The following is a 26,305-nucleotide window of genomic DNA, read 5'->3' on the forward strand; positions in this document are numbered from 1 at the left end:
AAATAAACCTAGACAGCCATGCCTTCATCTGAGAGTCGCTTTCTTCGGGAGGGGCTTTACGAGTTTGATGGGGTGCTTATAAACAGCCATGATTTGAATAGTTTCCCCAGCATGCTGTTAACATTTATATGCACCCCGTTTCATCTGTAATCTGCTTTTACAAGGCGCTGGTGAGCCTTTGATGGCAGCAGCGAATGACCCGGGCGCCTTCCTCCCACATGTTCAAACTGGGAAGAAAATTTGGGAGAATCGAAGGTTCTCATCTCTGTAAACAACCCGAACCCATCGACCGAAATTGCCCATCTCCATCCAGACACATGAACTTCTCCTTCTTCTGCTCCTTCCCGCTCTCTCCCTTTCGTGTTTGCCATTACCCTGCTCCGGTTATTGCCCACATCTGGAGTATGGCAGCTGTCCTGTAATGTGCAAGCTGCGGTATGTAATTTGGAGAACTCGAATACAAATATCTGTTAATTAAAAAAAAATACAGAAGCGTGTTTGTCAGCTTGTAATTATGTAAAGAGGAGCACAAACTCCCAAACTAATTTAAAAAACGAAAATAACTTTACCAGCGGCTTTACAAAAGATTCCACGGCTCTAGATGTGGCCACTAACTTTCTTCAGAGTATGCGAAGTCCTTGCAGATGCCTAGGAAGTGTCTTTGGGGGTAATGGGCTGGGTTAGGAGCGTAAGTAGGAAAATGAGACTGGGGCGGCAGGTTTGTGACCTGATTCTCTTATATACCTTCTTAACCTAGGAGTGCCATAGGACTTTCCCAGCCAAAGCACTGTTGACACGGCTGGATAATTTCATGAAAAGTGGGGGAGAGGTGGCCTACGTGGTCTCTTCCATTACTTGTCACTAGTACCCTCTCCCTCCTTAGTTATGACACACAAAAATGCCTCAAGGGGCTAAGTCACCTCCAGAGGAGAACCCCTGTCATTTTTATTTGCTGTGAAATATGCATGGGTGTAAGTAGACATTTTCTCATTCCGAGTTCATAACCCTAGCTCTGGGTACTGGCTTTTTTTTCCCCTGTTTGTCTCCTCATCGTCCACACGGATGTGACAAGTCCCAGGATGACGTTTCACAGGGCTCCCATGAAGATCAAAAGAGATGTGGAGGATTTTTCAAGCTCAGAAAAGGACGTTTGGAAGGCGCAGTTTTGTTATGGTTATTGTTGCAAGATGGCCCCTGACGTGCAAGGCCGCTCTGGTTCCTGGAAGGCAGCCTGGCAACTTTGACCTTGGAAGCACAGTCCTCTCTAACTCCCTGGACAAGCGGGCAGAACTACCTTTGCACATGGCCAAAGAGCACAGTGCAAAGGCACGCTGCAGAGGGAAAGCTAAGGCAGAGGAAATATGCTACAGACACAAAAGACAAGGCTGGATGAGGGGCTCAGCCTTCCCTCCAGGAACATGGGGTCTCCAAGCTACTCTGCTACTGTTCACTTCTATAAAATCCAGGCTCACATTTCAGAACTTCTTTTCTAGCCTTTTTTACTGCATCCAAATTTCACATTCTATCCAAAAATACAAATTATTACTATTATTTATTTTTATTACTTATAAATAAAAAAGTTTAGGGGCTAAACAGATGGCTGATCAGTTAGGAGCACTGACTGCACTTCATGAGGGCCTGGATTTGGTTCCCAGCTCCACATGGTGGCTTACAACCATCTGGAACTCCAGTTCTAGGAGATCTCCATGCCCTCTTCTGGCTTCTTTGGGTACCAGGTACACCTGTGGAAACATATCTATAGGCAGGCAAGACACCTATGTGTATAAAACTAATACAATAAAATAGTATTTTTATGAAAAAGTAAAGAAGTTAGTTGTCTGGGAAGGCAGGTGATGGAGAAGATAACTTCCCAATAATCTTTTAGCTCTAGAATTCTGAGGTTTCAAGACAGACTCTGTCCCTAACTAATTAGATTTTGATGCTCATCATTCATTACTAATCACAGCTATCACTTCCTGAAGACTCTTCTATCCAGAACATAAGTTGATCACTTCCTGTGGGTTATCTCAATCTTCCCCCACAGTTCTCTAACATATGTATGAACCCATTTTACCGATGAGAAAGCTGAGGCACACATAGCTATGTAACCTGCCTCAGAGCAAATCGGACAGCATGTCAGAAAGACAGAAAAAGGGAAAGATTTGAGGTTTGTCTCTAGACTCAGATGTTCCAGAGCCAGGGAGAGCAGCCCCACGGCACCAGTGTGTCCTAAAGCCTTTGGGTTGCTATTAAGGAGAGACAGAGCTCACCTATTAGGTGAACCCTTGGGTCTGACCCCTGCTCCACAGGAACTCAGCCTCAAGTGTGAAGCCAAGAGGTTTATGACAATTTGGGAGATTCCCACAGTGTGGACAATAAAAAATAAAGACAGGCAGGCGAAGCTGACGGCTGAGTGTTGCACATACAATCAATACACCCAAGATAACAATTTCTGCAGAAGAGCGACTCGCTTACTCTCAGGTCCCCAGGAGACACACACCGCTCTGACAGTCACAGAAATCCTGACTTGATATGGATCTTTCGTCTCCAGCCTGCTTCCCAGTCTTTTCATTTTATATTATTAAATATTAAACCCTGGGAACAGGTTCATTTGGCTGTTACCATGCTGTCAGTCAGATTACCCTTGTCTAAGCACTTCAAGTGGCGTGGGCTTCACTTGCTTCCCTTGGCAACCAGTGCAAGCTCCAAATCCTACTGTAGGATGAAACAAGGTCCTACCAGAGTAGAGTGGGCCAGGACTCCTAAATCCCCTTTTCAGGTCCTGGCATTGGCTCTGCGATTATGTCCCTCCAAGTCAAATTGTTTCCTTTGAAAGCAAACAGGCTAGTCATGCTATTAAGATTATCCCTACGTCAAATTTAAGGTCTATTGCAATGGTTTTGAAAATTCTCAAATTCTGAAAGGTGAGCCCTATCCACTCAAGACTAGTGTGCGAATTTCATACACTATACATCTCGGCTCCTGCCTTGATACCCAGAATCCACCCAATTCTTCCTCCCTTCCCCCTATCATTTGCCGTTTCTCTGGAATTGCTCATTATTTCCTAATATTGAATATCCAGAGAGAAAAAAAAACATAATTAGACCAGCATGATACATGGGGAAATAATGTATTCTGAAGTCAAAAGGAAATAAGATCATTGAGCCTGCTGATGCTTTGATGGCCCAGGGCTTGGTCCTCTCCAATAGCAAAGATAACGGAAACTTGGGGAGACCGGAAGGAAGCATAATTGTAGCGATGCATCCAGCAGTGGATGACTTCAGTGCTTTTATTTCAAAATGGTTCTAAGTCTCAGCACTCCAGGACCCCACGGTGAAAGACAAGGAATGACCGAGTATTAGAATCCAGTAACCATTGTTCAAGCAGAACAATGGACCTGGAACTGTTTCCTCCCAGTGACTTTGACCTAGCCATCGATGTGCTGCCACTTAAGGGTTGAGTGCTAATATTCAAAAGTAAAATTTATGATGTGTGAACACTCAAATCATCCCCCTGAATAATCAATATAGTTGACCGGCCCAAGTAGGTTTGTTGACATTGGGAAATAAATTAACTAAATTAAAGCATCTTAATCAAGTGTGTTTATCATTTTGCCAGGGAATTTAATGAAGACAGTCTCCTGCTAGATCTCTGCTACCTGCAGTGAGACCCACCCTGAAGCACATTTATGGTCTATGCTGTCATTCCTGTGGCCTGGGCAAAATTATTCACCTTTTCTCAACTCCTAGAATCCAGATGTTGAGTGGGGAGAGCAACACTTTTTTCACATCTGGCAGAGGGTGATACATTTTAATGAGGGTTGGAAAGGACTTTGAACATGAAGGGCTTATATTACTATTGCTCTCCAATGCCCTAGACAGTCTAACAAAATGGTATCTTAATCTGTGTCATGGCTAATTCATTTTGGAATCGAGCCTACTGTATACAGATTTCAGTGTGTGTGTGTGTGGGGGGGTCACGGTGAAGATATCTTTGCCTTGGGGCAAATATTGACCTCCTGAGCATCAATATTTATTTTTTGAGTCAATAAATCTGTGTTGACCTTGATAAAAAGTCAACATTTCCACCAAATCTCAAGGTCTTCCTCATCTGTACAGCCTGATACTGAGTCTGCTACTTAACTCCGTTCTAATAAATCCTTATTTACAGGAGTTATGACACAGCTGTTGGTAGGTCCTCAGGGGTGAAGAGTGTATCCCTAGGCATTGGTATAGAACTGCTGAAGTGAGACTATCATGGTGTTTCTAAGAAAACTCTGCTCCCTATGTTCTTATCCTTTTCCCCTCAGGAAGTGGCTTTCTTGAAGGCATGTTTTCTACTTACCATATCATAAAATGCCAAGTAGGTAAACTGCTAATAGCTGTCAAATTGGACAGAGTCAAGAAAGGTGTACTGCCCAACTTTGTGTTTGTAGAAATAGGACATTGAACCCTAATCACTGAATCCTGGGATCATCAGTAATGTTCCTCATAGCTACACCACGCATGGCTCCAAACCACAAATGTCAAATGGTTCTTCTGGCTTAAAGGAAGATTCTATCCCTCGACAATCATCTGTTGATTGAATGGTTATTGAAAAACTACTGTCTCTCTGATTTTGAAGTGCATCGTTTTCTCTGTGTACAAGTGAAATTCTTTTCTCTCTAGAATCCTATCAGAGTCCAACAAACTTGCTAAGAGTTGAGAATCTAAAGAGGCATAGTCAGGCTCCCAGTACTAAGTGAACCCTCTCCATTAGGTGTACACAGTTAAGTGGTATCTTTATTTTTCTATATCTCTACACATGTAAAATGTTATGCATAGGCTATTTTCATATGCACAAGGGCAGATTTAGGAAATGGCCCGTGGGAGTCATTTCCAACCATCTGCAAACATATTACAGGAAACACATCTATTATGGCTACCAGAGGCCAGTCCGGGAAGTCGTATAGTTTGAAGGCATAAGAAACTTGTACCCAATAGTGGGAACTACCCACACCAGGGCACATATGGGGAAGAAAAGGGACAAGGACAATTGGGAAATGCCAAATCAATAGCACAGCTGCTGTGTTCATCATGTTTTGTCTTTGGGGTTTGAATTTAATTGCCCTCCATATAGATTCTAGTAGAAAGAATGGTTCATCACAAAACATTTTGCTTGTTGCACAGATAAACAGATTTCTAGAATAAATGTATGTAAAACTCAAAACGCTGTCCAGCATGCCTTTATGATAAATGAGACTTTTTATGCATTTCCCATTGATTTATCTGCTTTTAATGGGTCCATTTGCAAGCAGCAGTGTATCCAAACTCTCAAAGATGGTGTGTGTGTGTGTGTGTGTGTGTGTGTGTGTGTGTGTGTGTGCACGCACACGCTTCTGTTGGGTGATGGATGGTAAAGAGAATGCTGGCACTTTATTTATTTCAGGAAACTGTTAGAAGGCTGACTCTCTCCAACAACTTCCTATTATTTTATCAACACTATCAGCAACCCAAGCCATAAAAACCTATTTTTCATTTGCTTAGATATTTCCAAACAGTTTGGGGAAAAAAAAACCCATACACTGGTAAGATGAAAAGAAAGGGGTTAGTTCTAGAGTGACACTTGAGTTGGGGCCACTCTGTCTGAACTTTGGCCTCACAGTCAGCTTTCTGTGCACATTTTGTAAGGCACTGTGGGCTGTACCCTTTCCATCCCACAGCCAGCTCAGCAGTTCCAGCTCAGGACTGTTGGCAGCTAGCTGCCTGGAACTACTATTCCAATCAAATTCATCTTGATGACTTAGATTAATTGGGCTTCAGGAGTTTCGTTCTGTTCTGGTCCTTTGACCCAAAGCCTTGAGATCCCAAGCAATGAGTGATCTGACAGTGAGGAACTTAAATATACCCACAGGACTCCTTTAAAAGACTAGGCTCGCCTTAGTCCTTGGCTGGATTTCTGAAGACAACAAGCAAAAAAAGAGCAAAAACAGACAAACAAACTGACAGAAACTTCTTTTAACAGTTCACCCTGGCCTACAGGGGGCCGTTAGATGTTAGCTACCCTGTTTTGTAGAGACTTGTTTGTTTCTGTTTTACTCACTTCAGTTTTAATCAAGGAGAATTTGCCTTTTATTTACTTCTAAAAAAACAAGTTAAATTCTCTTTCTGTTTCTCTTCTGAGTCCAGCTAAGGTTTTCTTATAGGCTCTGCCTCCTTAGTGGCACCAAAGACTTCCAAGCAACATCATTCATTCATCCATTCATTCTTTCAGAAATCATCTATTCATTAAGAATTAGTTATTTGCTAACCTCACAGCCAGAAAGTTGGGGGTTGAAGAATGGCCCCTGGTCAATCCCATGCAGAATAAATATAGAAACTGGCTTCAAAAAGCAGGCCTCTGCCAACCTGAGTGGTTAACTCTCTTGATAGTAGGAAGTCAAGAATGGTTTAAGGCTATGAGAGTGGATATAGTAGTAGGAAAGGTATAGATTTGAGAGAAGTCCCAAGTGGTGGCAGTGGCAGTGGCAGTGGCAATGTCACCTGTGATAGAACTTCAGAATTCTAGAAAGTTTAGAAATAGCAAGAGGTATGACCCAACACTTTTTGCCAGGGGACAAAAAGCAGCTGGGTATTGATGAAGTCATTGTCTTCTTCAGACAAGAAGAATGAGAAAGATTTCTGAGATACCCACAGGAGAGATAGTAAGACAATGGTTGACTATGAGATTGGCATCTCTGGAGTGATCTGGAACTAATGATAAAGTTTAGGATTTTGTGAAGTTAGAGTGATTGTTGGAAGGGTAAAGGGATGCCTTGACTGTCGGATAAAAAGGCTCACAATCAGGAAGACAAGAATGGCTGGCTGCTAGAGTCATGGTGGCCAATGGCATTACTCAAGTGCGATGTGAAGAGCGAAGAGAAGTATTTTAAGAGAAAACCACAAAAAAAGACAAAATACCTTTTAGAAGTATATTCATTAGGAATGTTCAGATAAATGGAACCTGCTGTGTGTGTGTGTATGTGTGTGTGTGTGTGTGTGTGTGTATTTGTGCGTGCGCCTGCCCCCCTTGTATGTGTGTATATGTGTGTGTCTATGTATCTCTCTCTCTCTCTCTCTCTGTGTGTGTGTGTGTGTGTGTGTGTGTGTGTATGTGTGTGTGTCTAAGACAGCAAGGTATATAAGATAGATTGGCAAGTATATCAGTAGATGGGTAGATAGATGATAGGTACACAGACGGCACACACAGACAGACAGACAGACAGACAGACAGACAGATAGATGATAGATAAAAGTTAGAGATTTATTGTAAAGAATTGGCTTATAAGTGCTCATAGAGGCTAAAGTACCAAAACCCTGCATAGACAGACACTAAAGTCAAGAGAACTAACTGCACCATCAGCTCTAAGCCTTAAGTTGAACCCTCAAAAGAACTGATATTTACAGCCAATGAAAACCTCTAGTTCATTCTTCCTGCTGACTGAGGGCAAGGAAGGACTGAGGGAAAGGGCTGAGTCTCCCACTCAAGCCTTCACCTGTTTGGATTTATCTCGTCCACACTGGGAAGGTGATCTCCTCCAGTCTACTGATTCAAACGGTCAATCTCATCCAGAAATAGCTTCACTGAGATACCAATGAAAGTCTGTCTAGATATCTATGGCCCATTCGAGTCCACACATAAAAGAAAGCACTGGCAGAGGATAAAGAAGATATGCAGAAGGCAATTAACAACAAGTAAACAATAGAAGAAAGGTCTCACTTGTGTGGATAACCATCTAAACCATCATATACACCCTTTCCTAGAGAGGGTTTTTACGTTTGTGTGCTGTTGTCTATGTGTTTTAACATGATGAGTCAGATCAGCTATGAGAGAGCCCCTACAGGAGGCACTGTGGGTGTGTTCACAGGTGAACTGTCTTATACCATCAAGTTTGATGAAAAAGTTAGGCAAGTCCACTTACAAACTGGGTGAGAGAGTTGACACGCCTTTCCAGTAGGAATAAAGATGGGTAAGTGCTGATTATGGCCACAGTCTCAGGAAACTTGTCTATGTGCCCTTGTTAAATGCAGTCACTTATAAGGCCAGGGGAGAAGGATCCACTGAATCAGGAGATAGGAAGTAGAAGAGAATCCTACAGATGCTCATATGAAGTCAGATGGATGCTATCTCAGTGGAGAGCCAGGCCACAGAAACTCATTTAGGATCTGGCTTCCTTCCCCTAGGAATATGCCAGTACTCCCAGCTTTCTTCACATTTGATCAATGTTCACTATCACACAGCTATTCTTTCTTAATCATATTCCCAGCTGTCTCTTGATTTCATATTTTTAACTTTTCATTGATTCTTGGTGAATTTCACATCATGTACCCCAATTCCACTTATCTCCCCATCCCTCCATATCTATCCTCCGTCCTTGCAACCCTCCCACAAAAGAAAACAAAAACTAAAAATAGAAACTGTCTTGATGTGTAAGGTACTGTGTGTCACAGTGTGCCATAGAATATACCCATTGCCCAAACATCTTTACTTGCAAAGGTTCATTGCAGTGAATCATTGGTCTGGTTCAAGGCCTCTAGTTTCTACTATAGCACCAATACTGAATCCTCCCTGGGACTATTCTTGGATTTCCTGTTGTCGTGTGTCGTGGAGATCAGCAGCTTTGGCTCTGCAGGACCAGCCCCTTCACAAGATCCAACAGTTCATAGATAGGGTCAATGTTTGGTTAGGCCAACTCAAAGCCTTGAATCTGAGCCTGGGTGGTAGCCAAGTGGTCAGCACACCAGCTTTCCTGCCCCTGTGCAGCTAGGGCCAGCTCTCCTCCTTTACCTAGGCAAGGGACAGGGCCAGCTCTCCTGCCCACTACAGCTGGCAAGGGTGTGAGGAACGGCTCTCCCAAGCTTATGCCGTGAGGGTCAGCTCTCCTGTACTACCCCAGTGAGAATGAGTGGCAAGATCATTTCCGTGCAACCCTAGGACATCAACATAGTCCCAGGCTGCATCCCAGACTAGAGACATCTGCATGACCTTTGGTAGTAACATGTGTCATGAACATAGACACAGACCCCATTGCTACAGGGCCACAGATCCACACATGGCCCTCTGTGACAGCATGAACTGGGATATCACCATGATCTTAGGTGGCAGTCTAAACTTCTCACATCACACTGTTCCTCATACCCTCACATCTCCAATTCCACCTCTCTTCACAGTTTGCAAGCGCTTCTACTTCTCTTTCTCTCCCATCTCCACACCACATGCTTGTTCATCATAGTGGTACCTGCCTACCTACTCCGTGAGAGACAGGTAGGCCTCTGGGTATCATCTGCCTTTCCATGCCGGCTGGCAGGCCTCATTATTACTTTGTTGTTGTTGTTGTTGTTGTTGTTGTTGTTGTTCTTGTTCTTGTTCTTGTTCTTGTTCTTGTTGTTTTAATCTGAAATCACAGCCACTAGAAGGAGTGAGTTAGCATTTACTGAGTGCCTGGCACCATGTTCTCAACACACTGTTTCCTGCCAGCTGGCCTTTGAGGCGCACCAACAAAAGCGCAATGTCAAATCCCATTGGATCACAAAAAGCTGCCAGACTTGGGTAACAGTAGAAGGTCCCCAGTCTTCATTTACATTAGACACTGCAAAGTCACCCACAAATGAACACTACTGCTGCTGAGTAGGAGAGCAGCCCCAGGGATACACGACACTGCCCATTGAACAAAGAATGAATCTGAAATTCTATGAGATGTTTTTCGGGAAAGCAGTAATAGTTGAAACCAAACCCAGGTCTCCAAACATTGATCCAAAGATAGCCAGTTCTTTACTTACATGATCTCATGGACACAGATAGCTCAAGGTAGTTTGGCTACCTTCCTGTCCTGACAAAAGTCCGTAGTACTCAGCCAGAAGTCTCCTGCTCACACCAGAGCCAAGAGGGTTTTCTGTCTCTTAGAGACTTCCTTCATCCAATAACTTATGAAATTGTCAATGGGCTGGGCATTTTTTTGCCTGAGCTCCTCTTTAGGCTGGGAAATCACAAGCTAGAGGGTCTATTCTCCAGTATTCTAAGCATCAGATAGGCTCACTCTGAGTTCTCACCTTCCCTTGGCAACCTTTTTGGAAAAATAAATAAATATATATATTAATATTTCATGATCTCTGATTTAAAACCACATGTGCAACCTCTGAACATTTCAATTTGCAAATTGTATAAGTAAGATAACATCCTGAAGATGGGATGGAATCATCGATTAGCAATGTTCCTTAAAACAGATGGATACACAGTGGCGAGCAGTTTTCACAACCCAAGCCATGGGTGATTCTAAGCAGCAGGACCATTGCAGGAAGAAGAAAGATGAGCTGCCCAGCTCCACAATAAGCATGAGGAACTTTGGTCCTCACTCTGCCTTCATGAGGCAGAGCTCTGTGAATCCATTAGTCAGTGTTCGTTTGACATGTGCCCTAGGCACAAAAAAGTTTCAACTAAAGCTCTGTAGGGACATCCCACAGAAGGGTGATTCTGATTCATTGTATGAAGATTGTGTGGGCTAGAAAAAGCGTTAGGTAGAATGCTTGCTTGATGCACAAAGCCCTAGGTTTAGCCCCTAGCACCACCAAGAAGCAGACACTGACATCACAAGTATTGTCTGTTCATGTCAAGAACAAACCTGTGAGACAGGCATATGAGTACAAATTCTTACAGCACTGAATGCTGGTCCTGGGCCTGTTTTTCTGTCTTTGTGTCACCTAGAGGGTGACAACTAGAAGTGCCTGGCAGCAGTTGTAAAAAGTGCTTGTAGATCCTTGGTGAGAGGTCATTGGACCAGAACAATGCTTTGTGATTTCTTATTATATTTAATGGAAAATTGAAGCACTTGGATATTTCCAAAGTGTAATTTGTTCTGATGGGTAGGCCGACAGTGGATTGGGCTGCTTCGCCAGGGAAGAGGCAAAAAATAAATTAAACAAATTAATGACTGTGACGCATTCCAGGGGAAAGAAAATGCAGTTGATAATCCACCCCCACTCTGGTCCCGAACAAAAATCATCATTTTTATTGCAGTCACATCTCCTTGGGCTGCTGCTTCTTGTGAGTATTTTTAAAGAAAACTTCCCCTCCAGTCGTTTTCTTTAGCCCAATAAGCACAGTTGCTAATTTTCTCTCATTTGGAGATTTCCCCCCTGGAACCATATGCCATTAAAATGCTTAGACATGTGGAAATGGGCTGATGAAGATATGAGGAGACAGGGAGTTTCAGATGAGCAGAGACTTTGTCAGACGGATGACTCTGACATCAGATTCTCTAACTGAAAGAGAAAGATCCTGCCACCTCTGGAAGGGGCAGTGAGGGAGGGGATTGCAGTCAATCTCTGGGATGGTCCAGCAGTCAGAGAGAGATGGAGGGAGGATGAGCTCGTGTCCCCATGGACCATTCCATACCTTGCTTTTAACAAGTGCACATATGGATCGAGTGAGCAAATGAATGAGTGAGTGAACAAGATGGACAAGTGACTACAGCAGAATGTAGAGAAGAGTAAGCCTGGAGGGATGAGGATACTCACAACTGGGGCTATACTTAGCCCCTGAAAACAGAGGGCGAGCCTCGGTGTGCAGCAGCTGGCCTTCGATATGAATTTCTGGTGGCAGTATGGTCCCAGAGCTCCTTGGCCCTTTTTTCATAAGGTATTTCCCATTTGCATTCCCTTGGGCAGCTACTCAGTTCATACTTCCACAGCAACACTCAAAATATTTGAGAATGATATTTCCGTAGCTCCTACTAATCAGAACAGGTATCATCTTATAGCCCGCAGCACTGAAGCTCGGCACTGTGGTTCAGAAGAGCAGACCTGATGGATCCTCTCAAGAAAGCAAAGCATTCTGGGAATGCATATCACCTTTGTCTTTACCCCTATTTAAGCAACTAACTCAGGGTTATAGGTTAAATCAAGTTCATTTAGTCACTGGGCAGAGCAGCGAATCAATACACCCAGCCCTTCTTAGCTTTGTGTTCTACATTCAACCATGGCTCTACTCATCCAATCATGGCTGGAAAATGTTTCCAAGGAAACAGTTCTATCTTATGAATACGTATGGATGTTTTCCTCTTGGTCATTATCCCATAAATAACATAATGTAATGACTTCACTAGGATTCAGTTTGTCTTAGGTACTATCGGTAACCTAACCATAATTCTAAGTGTGTCTGAGGGGTTTTGTAAGCTATAAATGAACACTCAGATGTCATATGAGAGGTAAGCATTTTGGGAGTCCTAGAGCCAATCTGCTACGGGTGCCTAAGAGCTGCTGATATATTGACTGGGGAATGAATGATGTAAAGAAGCAATGATTGGGAGTGAGGTGAAATTAGATGTGTCAGGGAATGTTATTGTACCCAGATATTATCCTACCCAAACTCTGGGGTGACTTGCCTTCTCACTGGGGACCAGATGAGTCTCCCCTAGGACTTCCCGGTACTGAAGAGGAAGGGCCAGTGCAGACACTGAGCCCACAGGCATCCAGGGCACTTCCTCCAGAGCCTTCTCTGACTCTGCAAAGTCAATCTGTTAATGCGTTCCAGCCTCCTCCTCCTTGTCAGGGAGTCCAGTGTATTAATTAAAAACTGCAGGCGGCTGTAAGTATCTCCAGAACAAGGATTAAGCCAGCTTTCTGTCAATTGCTTTCAACGCCATTGCTATCTGCTAGAGCAATGCTTTCTTTAGGGGTTAAAGCAACTTGCTTTTCACTTTTCTATCCCCTCCATTATCACATCACCCTGCTGGCCTCTTCCCCCCCGATTCGTGCTTTAAGTCAACTGCAAAAGGAAGACTGTGTGCAAAAGACACAGAAATCCACTTCAGATAGTCATATATGTCCTCAAGCTAAGCTAACACGGGAGAGGCCCAGATCCTGGTATTTTTACCAATCTCTCAGCTTTAGCTGTGTTAAACTATCAGGCAATGCTTAGGTGTGCCAATGATACAAGCAAGATGGAGGCCGAGTTTTACCTTACATAAACCATTTTTGTTCATGCTTCTTTTCGCTTCAGTGGCCTAAGAGTTGCTCCCTCTGTGATAGTCACTGAGTACTCCAGGAGAGAAAGATATGTCACCAAAGTGGACAGAACAAGGGGAATCCTCTGGGTGCCAGGGCATCTACAGGAGTGGGGTCTGCCATGGTTGACCCTCAATCTACAATGAGTGTTAAGATAAACTACCTACCAGGTTCTATGAGACCGCCTTTAAGGGCTCTGTCTGGGTTGGAAGACAACACTGTCAATCAAGCCATGCTATGTATAAGGCTTGAGGCCCAGGATGTGGACAAGCAGGGCTATGAACTCCATGTCATTCCCAGCCCATATATAAGAAGGACACGGAATGGGAGGCAGCCATCTACAAAGGCAGGGCATAATTAAACATCTCAGAGCCCCCAGACAATTCGTAATTTACCGATCTCTCATGTTATCAGCGATGAATATTAAGTAAATCAATAAATTCTCCACTGAAGTGATACTCAACAATAATAGCACGAAATCAGTCTGAACTCAACTCTAATGTGACTATAAAATAAAAATGTCAAATCCAAACCAGGCTTTACTTATTTATTCCTTTTTCAGGCCAAATGGGAACGGCCTTAAATTCCTCTCCAATGGTGACTGTTGGTCATTACCCACTCCATATCCTTCCATGCTTACAGAAAATTCCTACAACACCCCACAGCACCCTCATTGTGGCAGGCCTGTGTCTTGTTGCCGTGCTGCTCAGCAGAGTATGCTGTGGAAACAGCTCCAGCAAAGAAGGAAAGGGAAGAGAAGAGATCTAAATCAAGATAGCATAAATAAGCCTGTGGCAGGCGGAGAAACCCAAACATCTAATAACACCAGGGGAAAGTCGCTGCAGAATTTATATAAAAACAGTATATCAGAAAAGCCATTTGAGAGACCTTGGAGAAGCAGGAATCTCTCTCTCTCTCTCTCTCTCTCTCTCTCTCTCTCTCTCTCTCACACACACACACACACACACACACACACACACACAACACACACACAATATCTTGTTTACTATTCTGTGGTTTAAGCGTGTAAGAATTACTCTTGTGAAGAATTGGAGGTCAATTTGATTATTTGCTGGCGTCAATCAGTCCTTTATATTTCACCATTATAGTTGTGCTCTCTGCTCTCTCTCTCTCTCTCTCTCTCTCTCTCTCTCTCTCTCTCTCTCTCTCTTATATCTGGCCTACCCTTATAATTGTCCTTTCATAGTGACCTGTTTACACTTGCACCTTTCATCTTCTTTAGATTTTATTGCCAACATATTTCAGTCATGAACACAGGGTTGAGAAAACGACTCGGTCAGTAAAATGCTTTATCCTCCAGCCTGAGGGCTTAAGTTTGATTCTCAGCACTTACATTAAAACTTGGGGTAATGGGGGTAGTAGTGTATCCAGTTCTGGGAGGCAGTGAAAGGGAGATCCCTGGAGCTTGCTAGCCGGGGAGTCTAGCTGAAACAGTAAGCTCGAGGTTCAGTTAGAGACTCTCTCTCAATATATAAGGCAGAAACTGACAGAGAAAGACAGCCAGTGTTAACCTTGGGCGTCCACAGCATACAGAGTTGCACACAGAGAAAAATACACACACTTGTAAACACATACTCACAGATGAAATAAGTCATAAACAAAACCCTCAATTTATTTTTAAATCCTCATATTTCCTTTACTTCCCCTGACCTCTGCCAGGATATATAAGATAAGTAAACATGAATTTGTTCTAGCTACATTTTGCTCGTGGTTGGCCGAGTTTAAACCATAATTTCTTCATTCCCTTCCCTTTCCTTTGTCAACCGCTTCTTTCTTCTGGGTAAGCTCATTCTTCAAGACTGCAGCAGCGTAGGCACGAATGTCCAAGGAACTTCAACCAGTCCCCATGGCTCAATGCAGGAGCGACTGAACCAGAATATGTGTGGCTAGGAGATTTGCTTCTCCTACTGGCTGCATTGACGCCAATGTCCCATCTGCCGATGACTGAGCTGCTGTTTCAGTCAGAATGCCTGACCATAGAAGGCACTTAGTCATTCTGTAAGGAAGGGGACACAAGCACAAGTTTCGCATGGGGCCTCAGCCTCAAATCCTAGTCTCCCTCACCTGACGACATCCTGTTCTAATGTCCCGTCTCATTCCTAAACGGACCTCCATCCAACTTCCAGCAGCAGCTGGCTCCATGGCTTCTGAGAGGCTCGCCACTCACAGTACTCTGTAAGACACCATTGTGCATCTACTGTGTGTAGTGAGTCAGATGCTACGGGCAATAAACTGGAAAATGTAAAACATGCTTTCTGCCCCTCTGCAGCTTATGTTCTCATTAGAGAAAATGCAGAAATATGAAAATCCATTACTGAACACCCAGAGCATCCCTCTTGATGCCCACCTTTGCTTTCAGTCTCAGCAGCTCTCTCCTGTTTTGACTGAAAGTAAAGGGTATGTGTGATTCCTCTCCTCCAAGATGAACCTTACCGTGGGTGTTTCATAGCCGTGGTAGGCAGCCAGCCAGCTGCTCCCAGAGAGATGCTAACATTTGGATCTTGAACCTCCCTCAAATAGCCACGTGTTAAAGGGTCAGTCTCCAAGATAGTTTTATTGGCATGTGGTAGAATCTTTGAGCAGGAGGTTTTAGGAAAGGGTCATTGGAAGCAGACCTTTGACAGGGATTATGTACATCAGAGCTCCTTCCCCAATCACTGTTTTGACTTCTGGGTGACTTGGTAGGCAGTCTTACTCTGCCATACCTTCCTGCTATACTGCCCAGCACCTTCCTCAGAAGCTTAAAAGCAATGTGTTCACCCTACCATAGGCTGGACCTTCTAAAGCATGAACCAATATAAAACTCTTCTCCTCATAAGTTGGTTATTACAAGTATTTTGTTACAATGGTAGAAAACTAACTAATAAAGGACAAAGGGAATTTTGCCAATTTAATTTGATTCAAAACTTGTGAACATTTCTCACTGTTACCAACACCAAGAAATCTTTTTTTCTGACCTAGGTATGCATCTTCGAATTTTCTCCTTGAGAAAATTCTCTGGACTCCTGGCCCATGAATCTTTTTTTTCTAGCAGGTCTAATATTGGCAATTTCCCCTCTTTTGGGAAGGTCAATCTTTGATCCTAAGGAGGCCTGACTTTCAATCTCTTTTGTCACATTTTAGGTAAAAAAAAAAAGTCTGAGTTTTGAATACAAATGAGATTGATAGAACATCATAGCATGCTAGAATTCCTAAGATAAGCATGCAGGCAAGACTCACGGTTTCCCACTCAATCTTCATTCTCTAAGATATGATGGGAAAAGGGAGCGAGGGAGACAGATATGGTTCCCCAACCAACCTTCCTTCTATAAGGTGAGATGTTAAGGAAGAGGGAGAAGGGAGGGAGGAAAGAAGGGAGAGAAGAAGGGAGGGTTGGGCAAAGGGAGGGAGAGGAGAAAGTGTGTGTGGCATGGTGGCACAGAGTAGGAGACTGGTTGGCCAGTGTCTCCAGCTGTGGCTCGCAGAAGGCTCTATCGTCTATGTGTAGGAGGAACATGAAAATGTCTTGAAATACACCAAGCATGAGTAAGGGCCTTAAGGCAGAAACAAGAATGAGTGATGAGTAGATCATAGTGAGGAGGCAAGCCTTGCCTGATCTGGACCATTTATGAGTCATGAAATTGGGTGACTAAACGGGGCCAGATTCTAAAAGACCTTAGCCGCCAAGCAATGTAAACAATGGAGATCAGTGTGGTCCTTATGGGCGTTACACACCCTTTAATGTTTTAAAGCTGACAAATAATCTAAGGCTCAGGATGGGAGTTGTGGCCAGATGCCTTACATTCCTCTTGGGCCTGTTGCCTGATCTATCTTGGACCCCAAACACACTGTCATGCAGATTTTCTTGGATTCTTTATTTTGCTTTGAATGTACACAGTGGAGAACTCGATGTGAGCTTGGCTGGTTGCTCTAAAGGATGGGACTCTGTTGTGTATGCATCTGTTGATGCAACTGGTACCCAGACCATCTGTGGGTGGTTCCTGCCATTCTTAGCAACCTTCCTCTCTTGGAGAATGAAGGCTGCTACGTTGAGTCACTTGGTGGCCACCGAATTTTATTTTTGGAATATGTCCTAGATACAGCAGGCTTCCCACTCACCAAGCAGAAGAAAATGCCCTTTTAGAAGAGGATCCCTGTTTGCCTGACAACAGCTCCGGTACAGCAGTCTCTCTCTTTTGTCAGAGGCTGAATGGGGAGATGCTCAGTCTTTGATCTCTGAGCATCCTGAGCATCCTGTGGTGCTCCCTGTCTGATGACCTATACTCACCTGTCACTCCATGGGAAGTACATCACCACGTCAGCGCTCCAGAAGAATCAGAATACTAACATTTAAGAGTTATGAGGAACGTTATCCAATAAAGCCAATAAAGGTCATTCTGTATTGTCTTGCTAGCTTCCTCTTTAGAAAACTCACCACTCCACAAAGAATTCTAAGTCATGGTGCCCAGGTAACACTGTGGAACACTAAACTTTGTATCTAGAACTAACCAAAAAAAAATCACTATGGGTCCAGCTGATTCATGTCTAGGAATTTGTTTAAAAGAATAAATGAATGAATGAACATGGATCGATAAATGTAGACTATCCCTCCATGTGTGCACTAGTAGAGGATCGTTTAATAGGTTGAAAACCTGTTGGCGAATGATGAAGGTCAATATAGAGAACAAAGAATAGCTAACAATTTTAGCTGTATGCCAGGCAGGCTTCTGAAAACCTTCCATGTATTATTTCATAGATCCTTTACTCAGTCCTGGGTGCTTGGTGGAGTATGTATGTGTGTGCTTGGAGCACTTGGGAGTGAACCCTTCAGAGATTTTGATGATATCTCCCTTCTGACACCTCTTCCAAGAAGCTTCCTGAATTTCTCTTCCCTCTGCCTCAATGCTGTTAAGCTAATATGTTGGCCCAGGCCAATCACCTTTCCTCCCCATCTAGGCAAGGCAGACTGTCAGAGAAGGTGGGAGCTTTGGGGGTTTAGGGGAGAAGGAACAGAAGCATAGGAAAAGCCTGGAGGAAGAAAACTGAATCCCACTGGTTAGTCAAATGTGTCTTTCTATCAAATGCATTTTTCTGCTTAAGTTTCCCATGTCTTGAGAAACCTGAGTCCTGCAGGGCTGTCTTCTTGACTCAGCCCTCGAGCAGATATAGCCCACCTCTTAGCATGGCGTACTATGAGCCAGGATCTCTCCACGCTATCTGCACTCTACTTTCCTCTAACATTCAGGCTCATGCTAAACTTTCCTGGACCCTGTCTCTGATTGGAGCAGGACTGAGAACTCTGGGGTTCTCACTTGCACTAATCTCCCTCCATAAAGGAGGATGAGTTCATACAGTAAGAGAGCTTTTACTTTGTTCTGATCTTGAATCTTGACAATTTTTTACTATCAAGTGTAATTTCAATAATATAGAATTGGTTTCTTATTAAATCATAGGAAAAAGATATCAAGTGTGGTAGGTATTGTACTGTAAGTTGATTACAAAAAGCATTTATTGAGGTTTAACCACTAGGAAGTGGATAGAAAATCAATTACACGGTAGTTAAGCATCCAATAATATGTGTTTTAATGAGCAATTCATATTTAACACCTCTTATGAAATAATGAGCTGTGTTGAAATTTGGGGACAACCAAGCAGCACTTGGGATATCTGGGCTGACTCCCAAGGAACCCGACGCCATGTTTGATCAAATAACATCAAAGCTTTGGAGTAATGGTATATGAGGACTGGTTCACTGTCCATGCTGGCCTCACGGCCTCAGGACTGACTACAGAAATAGGCACACAACTTCTGGGAGTTTCCCATGTAGACTGGGAAAAGCCATGTAGAGGTCAGACTGGCCTGGCGAGTGACCAGGGTGGGACTGCCTCCTGGGTTGGGTGGTGCTTATACTCTGAAACATTAGCATTCCCAATTTCCCGGGTACATGCAAACAGTGTGATCCTTCTCTGATCCTGTCTGGCCTTTAACGGCTGCTGAGACCCAGCCTCCACTGCTGGCTCCTGGTCACAGGGTCTCCCACATGAAGTGTCGGAGTCAGATCCAGGACTCTCTACCTGGAAGCTGCGTGTGTCAGTTATGTGCACACATGTAATTCAGCTCGTTACAATCCAGGCTTCTCCTTATGACTGCCTTGAGAAATCAGATGTGATTTTAAGGTCAGAAGGAGCTGGAGAGTTTTAGAACCTGTCAAGATATTGACATTTCCAACTTCCGTGAGAATCGGTCTGGAATCGTCTCTACTTCCATTTCGGGATCTATACCATGTGGTATTAGGCACAAAGGAGTCCGTTGGTTTTGTTGTTATTGTGTGAGTTTGCGGTATATATGTATTCATGTAGCACATGCGTGTGTGTCTATGTCTGTCTCTGTGTGTACAGGTATACAAATATGTGTGTTATTGTGCTTGTGAAACCCAAGTTTCACAGTTTGACATTCAGTATCATACTCAATCATTCCCTATCTATTCAGAAAAAGTCTCTCACTGAACCTGGAGTTCTGCTGATTGGCTGGACCCGATGGCCAGAGATCTCTAGAGATCTGCCTATCTCCGACCCAGCCCCAGGACTAGCTCTGCAGATGTGTGCTGCCATGCAGGCTTTTTCACATGGGTGCTGGAGATCCAAACTCAGCTCCTTGTGCTTAAACTGCAAGCACTTTACTCCGTGGGCAATCTCCCAGCCCCTACTAGTTCACAGTTTGCTCATCTCAAGAGTCCTTGAGTTTAACCAATTCACAGATATTTGGCAGAGTTATAGGAGAGGTGAAGGAGAGCACAAAAGTGGAAGACAAGAAGAAAATAGCTGTGTTGAGATGACCATCAAAAATGAGAACCAGCAAGCACAGGGAATACAAAATGCACATTTCAAAGGGAAAAGGACCTCCATGGGGAAGGTTGGCCACAAGTGGGAGAAGCTGAGTGGAGAGGGACTTGAGGAGTGAATGAGCTATTGATTTAGAAACACAGGCTCTGGCTGGCATGAAAACCATGGATCTTGAAACCAAGCTGTGGTGTGTCTGAGAATTGGCAGATGGGATTGGGCTCTAGTGCCTGGCAGACTGCTTTCTGGTTCTTTCTACCATTTGCTAGCAATATGGCTCAGAGGTTATTTAACTGCTCTATACCTGGAGGTTCAGTACACAAGTTGCTATGTCAACTACTTAGTACCCACCTTACTCTAGTTAACATGAAATATTAATTGACTGACGTGTGTGTGTGTGTGTGTGTGTGTGTGTGTGTGTGTGTGTGTGTGTGGTGGCATTCACCTTACATGGTCAGGTTGTGGTAGTGAATTGGAAAAACCTCATGTAGAACATCCCATGTATTGACTGATATATAATCAGTACAAGCTTAATACTAGCAGTTATTCTTATTACCTTTATTATTATAATAATATCCAGGCACCCAGTTACTATAGCCATTTAATCTTATTATCTATGTCCTTGCTGTCAAAGATATTGAGACATATTTCATGACCTCTTATCATATTGACTGACACAAAACATGTTCTCATATTATGTCAAATAAATTAATCAATTAATTCACAGAATTCTAGTATAGGAAAGAGTACTTATTGAATGTCTTACTATAGCTATAGATTATGTGAACATAACCCATTAACCCTTTTATGATCATGTATAAATTAGTAATATGGGGTTAAAATACCTATTCTTGAATTCTATGTTTCAACTTGGAAACCCCAGCAGTTATGGTCACAGTTTGTGACTACCTGAATTTCCCAGCAATCACTTTCAAAGGGAAGTAATTAATGACATAGGTTGCAGAAAGGACTCTTGGCAGTGACAGGCAGAACTCGAATGGGGGCCATATATTAGGGAAGGACAATAGTGGCTCTGCTTAAATGGTGGGTCCCTGCTGACTATGGGTTCCATAATGGTCGGCCGAAGGGGAATGGTGTTTCTGTAATAGGTTGGTGAAAAAAGTGTGTGTGTGTGTGTGTGTGTGTGTGTGTGTGTGTGTGTGTGTAAGCAACAGGACAGAATAATACTGGAAAAGGACAAAAACAAAACTGTGAAGTAAGGAAGATGCCTGGAGACCTGCATCCTGCCCAGTCAAGGCCTCCATTCAGCAGCTTTTACTAGAGAGGGCTTGACTCATGTTGAATATTTGATAAATGGATAAATAAACTGGTGAAGGAATAACTAAAGGGACCTTAACAGGCCACAGATGATGAATATAGGCATGCCATCGCAGCTATTAATACCAACAAAGTGATAGATAACAAAGCAATTCTTGACAGAGGCTTAGACTGCAGAGTATGCTCATCAATGTGCCGACGTCAAATCAAGATGGTAGCCTATCTGGAATGTTTCCCTTTGTCTTTTTCATCCAGGCCAACGAAACCTGAAGGTTTAAGCACAGATACCTGTGTGAAAGAGAGAATATCTCTTGGGACTAAGAGGCAATTAGGGTAGGGGTGGGTTAGCAGCATTTCCTGAAGGCACCGGGGAAACCTGAGATCTGTTTGCTCACAGCCTAGAGGGACATCTTTAAAGATTTGCTAAATTGCAAGGGCAGATTAAAACGGTACTTAACTACTCCAGGCCACATTCTTCAAGGGGCCTTGTGGAGAATGTGGGAGGGAGAATGGCATCTTTGAAAGGAAGTGAGTGGGAACTGGGAAAGAGGGTGAGGGGAGAAGCTTCCAGACCATCCTCAGCCTGGTAGATGGTGGTACTTCCTAATCATCTATGACAAAGTCCTCAGGAGTTCACTTGTGGTGAATGTTGCTGATAGGCAGCTGAGCATCCAGCACAGATGCCAGGACACCTGAGAAGGACGGTGATGGTTTTGCCATTGCAAGAATCACAGTTGACAGCAGAGGTTTGGTGACGGAGGTAGGGGCAAGAATACAGTCTGAAAATCTATGCACATGCCAAAGCAGTTTTGTCATTGCCGAAGCAACCCCAAAGTGAAGCATAATGGAGAACTCAAGGCAGATAGAGTCTGTCAGTGAGATTTAATTTGTTTCAGAACTGAGAGAGTTGCGGGAGGCCGCGGCTCTTGATTGGAGTGGACAGCAGAGAGGTAGACGGGTAAGGCACAGGAGCGATTCATTCCAGATAGGACTCGAGTAAACCAATCCGATAAATCTCTTCATTAGGGTCTTGAATAAAAGGCAAGTGGAAAGAGGGCAGAGCACAGCCTGCAGATTAAATTTGGTCAGAGCCAATATCTGACAATCCCCCATGCTGTTATCCAAATGAAAGCTAATGCAACTATGAATTAGCAGCCCCAGGAGCCATGGAAGAGGGAATTCAATTCACTAAACTCAGCTGTAGCCTAGACTGAGAGAGGAGCCATGGGAGGCTGCTGTGACTCCCCAAGTATGCAGGTATTAGGAAGTATGCAGGTATTGGGAAAGAGCTACAGGATGCAGAGCCCAGTGTGGATCTCAGCTTGGACTGCATGCCTTGTCTTGAGTTGGCTACTGGGATGGAAAAAACAGACCGTTCATAGCTAAAGGCCTGGGAAGCCCAAAGAGTGCCAGCAGCCCAGAACCCATCCTTATCCTCTCGCCTCCATCTGGCCAACCTTGAGGACTGCTTTCTTCACAGTGAGCCCGGGATAAAGTTCCAAGCTGTGCTCCTGAAATCTCATTAAGACCCCACCTCTTGAATCAAGTAACAGGGAGTCCCAGACACTGAGACTAGCCGCTCCCTTACTTTGTTCTAATTTATTCAAATTGGACAATATTGAAAATAAGGGGACATGGGGAGCACATGTGACCTTCCATCACTTGCAGAGATCATCTTTTAATGTTCTCCTTAGATCATGTGCCTGCCCTTGACACTTGCATCTGTCATTCTGAGCCCAGTGACCTTGCAGTGCTGCCCTTTCCCCTGTTCTCCTGTCCAGATGACAAACTCCATGATGGGCTTGATATGAATGCATTACTATCCATTTATATCTGTCCCTACTGACTTAATCTTGCCCTGAGCATGTCTGTCCTTCACTGGCACTCCAATTGTATGATGTAAGTATGCCTGAATGCTTCTCATAGGCAGAGTCAGCCATGTCTAAGATATTCTGTTTCTACAGTGCCAATGGGGGCTATTGTTGGACATCATTGGATATAAGGGCATCACATTGTAGGTAGGTAGAGAGAGCCCAGTCCAATCCCCACCCCCAACAGTTTTAACTATAAGCCAGTTAATAAGAATGAATGAAGATGAATGTTAGACCAGAGAAGCTGCTAAAAGCCCAGAAGCTTCAGAAAACAATTCCAAGAACCCACAGAGTGGGCCACCAGACCACTGTGTCCTCTCACTCCAATGAGAGTGTTTATCACTGAGATCTCTGCTAGCCAGAGTTCAAGGGCAGAGTCTGGTCCTGGAGACTTGTTCTACAGTGGTAGGGGTGGAGGTTTCTGAGTATGATCTTCCAATGCTACTCTCCACGCTGCACTGCTTCCTTAACATGACAAATTGGAGATCCTGCCTTCCTTTCCTGCCTGCATGTTAATGAACCAAGCCTTGTAGACATGGTAAGGAGTTCACAAACAACACAGCTTTAAGGTACTCAGAAAAATAAAACAAAATTTCATAGAACATTTGCCCAAAATGTGGAAAGGCATCTTCTGTAAGCCATAGATTCAGAGGAGACTCTAAAGGAAAAGTGCTGAGAGAGTGCCAGACAGGAGGTGCAGGGCATTCAGACCTCTGAGATCCCCTCATACTCAAGGATTTCATTTCTTAAAATAGTACATCCTTCAACACAGTGGCACCCGCAATAAATGCCATTCCATTGCACCTGAGTGACCTTCTCCAGCTTAGACAACAGGTCAGGCCAGTGGGTGGGGCTTTCACAAAAGGAACCCAGGTTTTCTGAATCTGGGGTTGGGATGATTACCTAATTTTTTGCTGCCAGGTTGCTGTGTTTGTTTTGAGACATGTGGCTAGTGAGAATTGGGCCTTGGGACAGAAGAAATGTTGTTGTCGTTGTTGTTGTTGTTGTTGTTGTTGATGATGATGATGATAATGATGACATCATGCTAAATGTGCCTGTTTATCATGTGCCAGACATGATGCTAGAAATACAGAATGCATTTCTTACTTAATCCTTAGCCAGTATGTGCTTCAGAATGCTATTATTCCAATTTAAGTGAAAAATCAAGACTGAGAAATGAATAAATTGATCACAGTTACAAAGCTCTTTAGTGACCCACAGTCACTAAACATATTTCTCAATAGGAAAACTTGAACCAGACATCATAGGAATGCACTGTTTTCTAGAATTATTTGACCAAGAGGAGAGCCTAGGTATGATCCAATCAAACCTTTGTTAGCCCAGAAAACAGCAGTACTTCTTCAAGGCCATGCCACAGGATTGTTGTAAAGCTGGCAGTAAAGTTCTGCTCTCCTGAATTGTTCTCTCTTTTCCCCTTCACCCACTTACCACCACCTCTTTGAATTTCACTTTGGAGAACTGGACTATTTTAGTTTTTGAGGAATTTGTTGATGACTTCCAATGAATGAATGAACTGTGTATGGGAAGTAGAATATCAAAAAGCTGGAAATTAATCAAGAAAGAAGTTTCGGATCTATTGAATTATGATACCTATAGTAACAGAGATAAGAACCTGGGAAGCAGTCCTCCTTTTCTGGTTACATCACCTGACTTGGGGTGAGCTACTTCAGAGAAGACTGTAAGGGTTGGAAGTATCTTGTTCTATTCCTGAGAGCTTTGCTGACCCATGCTTTTGCCTGAGTTCTAAGACAGAGTGACAGAGGGGAAATGATTCTTCTCTGATTTCCTCCCAATAGCCCATGGTCCGGATAGAGTGGTATCAATGCCACTGAATGCTCCATGCCAGGCTGACTGGGTCTCATTCTGTAGTCCAGGCTGCTCCAGACAAGCCTTGAATTAGGTAGAGGATGATTTCCACCTCTTTTCTCCCCACCCCTACCCACAGTGCTGGGATTACAAGCATAAGTTACCGCACCTGGACCTAGAGGGATAATTTAAATGCATACTTCTTAAAACTATGCTTCCAGAATTTCTGACTCCATTTATACAGTATTTTAGTTGCTTCCCAGATGATTCTGATATTGGTCAGAATTACAGCCATTCCCACAGGTTTTGATGTTATCAAGCAAAGAAGAAAGTCACCTGACCAGTCAAGTAAAAGCTCTTCTGGGGGGATCCATTTGCTTGCTTGCTTTGCACCATTGCCAAAGAATATTCTGAGGATGACTGCAGCGCCAAGGGACAGGAAGGAAGGGACATGTGCACAAGATTCATTATTTTCATGCAGATGAAACGTTCAGTAATTACAACTTCTTGTCATACATGAAGGCTCAATTGAGATAGAATCATGAACAGTGTTAGATTATTTAGATCAATTGATCCTGATAGCAAGAAGATCAGACTTCCATCAAGCTAGGTAGTTATTTAGATAAATGAGGCAGCTAACCGCAAGGCAAAGGCAGCCTCTCGCTAACACAGCCATATGTGAATTCACTGGAACACCTGGAGCTGAAGCAACAGGAGGAGATGAAGGCACCAGAATTCGAACGTTTATGACCATAAAGGCCTCCCCTAGTGCATTTAGCACTGAGTAACTCAGTCACTACCTTACAAGGGCAAAGAGATTAGAGACAAGCTAAGATGGTGGCAGGTGGCAGGCACTGAAAATAATCCATCCAAAGTCACAGGATTGACGTGAATATGACGAGTTCAGTACCAAGAGCATATCTTAGAATGTCACAGGAATGGGCACTTGCTTGGAGTGTAGAAGACAACATTCAAAGTTCATATTGTAATTAGTACATGTGTATATTCACATATATACCCTATGTAGAAATAAGGAAAAGTTCCTTCTCTCGTCTGTAAATTTAAATGAGGTCCAGAATGGTGAAGGCCACTTGTAAGGTCTGCTGAGCTAATGGATTCATAATGACTTTTAAAGCTTCACTTGGGTAAGAAATACTGTTCATTTTTTAATTGCATATAATTATACTTTTTTCATAATCTAGGATGGCATAGAAAAAAGTAAATCTACTGGCTTAATTATAAATCTTTTTATTATCTGGAACCCTGCTGAAATAAAAGGAAAAAGAAACAACTATTGTTTTTTCTAATCTAAGAGAAAGGATTTAAACAGTACATGCCCTCAGTGTTAAATGTGTTAGGTTGCTTTTGATGGGGGAACTCTAGTTAGCCATACATTCCACACTGTTCTAGGAGGCAAGACGTAGATCTGCCGGGGATTCTGATCTGCCAGAATTCGGGCTGCATCATGACC

At 43.4% G+C, this 26,305-nt stretch overlaps 1 protein-coding gene and 1 long non-coding RNA gene across 9 annotated transcripts in view; both read left to right on the forward strand.

The window, feature by feature from the left end:
* The window catches only part of Kirrel3 (kirre like nephrin family adhesion molecule 3), a 539,837-nt gene that overhangs the window by 30,921 nt on the left and 482,611 nt on the right, over positions 1–26,305 (forward strand).
* Positions 1–26,305, forward strand: part of LOC120094326 (uncharacterized) — a 42,842-nt gene that overhangs the window by 1,406 nt on the left and 15,131 nt on the right. Inside the window, exon 2 of the long non-coding RNA XR_005488640.2 lies at positions 165–26,305. This exon is cut by the window's right edge and continues 15,131 nt beyond it. This is a non-coding gene — a long non-coding RNA (uncharacterized LOC120094326). The remainder of the gene's footprint in view (positions 1–164) is intronic.

Source organism: Rattus norvegicus, chromosome 8 (genome assembly GCF_036323735.1).
Source record: "Rattus norvegicus strain BN/NHsdMcwi chromosome 8, GRCr8, whole genome shotgun sequence".
Classification (NCBI taxonomy): Eukaryota; Metazoa; Chordata; class Mammalia; order Rodentia; family Muridae; genus Rattus; species Rattus norvegicus.